The sequence below is a fragment of the Poecilia formosa genome, unplaced genomic scaffold (genome assembly GCF_000485575.1).
Source record: "Poecilia formosa unplaced genomic scaffold, Poecilia_formosa-5.1.2 Scaffold0, whole genome shotgun sequence".
Taxonomy (NCBI): domain Eukaryota; kingdom Metazoa; phylum Chordata; class Actinopteri; order Cyprinodontiformes; family Poeciliidae; genus Poecilia; species Poecilia formosa.
In genome coordinates this window covers 3978092-3980266 of record NW_006799939.1, presented here as the reverse complement: position 1 = coordinate 3980266, position 2175 = coordinate 3978092, and the positions used below count along the sequence as shown (strand labels likewise).

The 2175-nt window shown below is 40.9% G+C and overlaps 1 long non-coding RNA gene across 1 annotated transcript in view; it reads left to right on the top strand.

Moving 5' to 3' along the window:
- The first annotated feature begins 583 nt into the window (after window positions 1–583).
- The window catches only part of LOC107837115 (uncharacterized), a 2491-nt gene continuing 899 nt past the window's right edge, over window positions 584–2175 (top strand). The window contains exons 1-2 of the long non-coding RNA XR_001663106.1: window positions 584–933; window positions 1233–1378. This is a non-coding gene — a long non-coding RNA (uncharacterized LOC107837115). The remainder of the gene's footprint in view (window positions 934–1232; window positions 1379–2175) is intronic.

Sequence of the window (2175 nt, the reverse complement as noted above, 5' to 3'; positions counted from 1 at the left end):
ACATGAGCTTAGAAAGAGAAAGATCCTGAAAGAGGAGAGAAGCTACATCAACCTAAACTGACTCTTATTTAACTTATTAGTAGAGGAGGAGGCATCAGGGAACATCTTCTGGTCTGAATATAGTGAAGAAAAAGTCATTTTAGTTTGTTTGTCCTCGAAGATGTTTTGGATTCTGTTCTTCATCTGTCTGAGTGGTAAGCTGCTTATTTATTTTTTAGTTTGATGTTTAATTTTTACAAATATTTAAAAAAAGCTCCAAGAGTTTAGTTTTACTGTCAGTGACCTCCTACTTTATCCCACAGCAAAAATAATGCCAAACTTCATAATAAGGGTTTAATTTCAGGGTCTGAAGCAGAGGTTTATGAGTATTAATGACTGTATTCAATCTTGAAATGGCTCTGATATTTTCCACTATAAAAAAACTTAATTTTTATTTGTTTGTTTTTCTCTGCAGGAAGGCTGTGTGCAAGTCACGGCCCAAGTAGGTCAAACGTCGTTTTCCTTTGAACCATTTAATGTTTAACTTTTCACATCATAACTTTGTTGTAGATAACTCATGTGAAGACAAATAAGTTATAAAATGATTGTAATGTGAAGATCAACACTTTGAAGTTAAATTCTCTGTAACTTGAAAGCTTCACCCACAGAAAACTCCAACAAACCAAACATAAAGCTGACGGACAAGAGAGCATATCAGTCTACAACCTATGATGAAGGAACACCATACACTGCTGACAGAACCTTTTATTAATCAACTTGTTCTCACACCAACCAGCAGATTGACCCCTGGTGGTCTGTAGACCTGCAGGGTGTTTACAACTTTTCCTGTATCTCTATCTACAATTTTCATCAGAATAGTGGTGTGACTGACATATCAGGTGCCAAGATCTACATCGGGAACTCTCGTCAGAACAACGGCACCAACAACAAGCTGTAAGTCTCATCTTACCTTAAACTGACTTCTTTTCAGGATTTGACATGTGTTTCATCCAAAGCAATCATTGATTTACTGAACTATAAAATACATATTTGGTAATTGTAGTCTGTGCAAATCTACACAATCTTGCATCCGTGTTTTAAACATTTGTATAAAGTTAACATCTTTATCTCCTTGGCAACCTGCACATGGGGAAAAATGTGAATTTGCATTTTATTTCCAGTTTTCATCTCTTTGCTGTTGAAAATCCTTCTGTTATGTTAGTGGTACCTTTAATTCTCTCTCTCTTATCCAGGGTTCAAAACATTTCAGCCTTCAAGACGGGCAAGATCAATGTCTACGAGTTTCCCACTTCAGTGTCGGGATGATACGTCACTGTGATCAGACCAGAAAATACATTTATGGTTCTCTGTGAAGTGAAAATCACTGGAACAAAAATTGGTAAGTGATCCATGTTCACTAACTCTCACCATCAAAAACCTATATAATATGATGTGATAATTTCAGCTTTCAGATGAACTGCAAAGCTGAATTTGATTAATTCAAATATATTGGATTATTATAAGATTTACATGTTGCTGCATCCATCCATTTTCTTTACACCCTTGTCCCTTAGTGGAGACGGGAGGGGTGCTGGTGCCTATCTCCAGCTAACGTTCTGGGTGAGAGGCAGGTTCACCCTGGACAGGTCTCCAGTCTGTCGCAGAGCAACACAGAGACAGACAGGACACACAACCAATCACACACTCACATCTAGGGACAATTTAGAGAAACCAATTAACCTGACAGTCATTTTTTTGGACTGTGGGAGGAAGCCGGAGAACCCAGAGAGAACCCACCATGCACAGGGAGAACATGCAGAAAGACCCCGGGCCATGAATCGAGCCCAGAGCCTTCTTGCTGCAAGGCAACAGCTCTGGACTTTCGGGCTGGACTTTCTTCCTCAGGAAACTGAGACGGGCTGGACTTTCCTCACGGCTGCTCGTGAACTTTTACAGGGCGATGATCGAGAGCATCCTCTGCCTCAACATGACTGTGTGGTATGGTAGCTGCACAGCACTGGAGAGGAAACAACTGACACGGGTGGTGAGAACAGCACAAGGCATTGTGGGATGCCCCCTCCCAGACCTGGACTCCATTTACACAGACCGGGTCAAGAAAAAAGCTTGATCCATAGCGATGGATTCCAGCCACCCGGGTCACAGATTGTTTGTCCCGCTGCCATCAAGCAAGCGGTA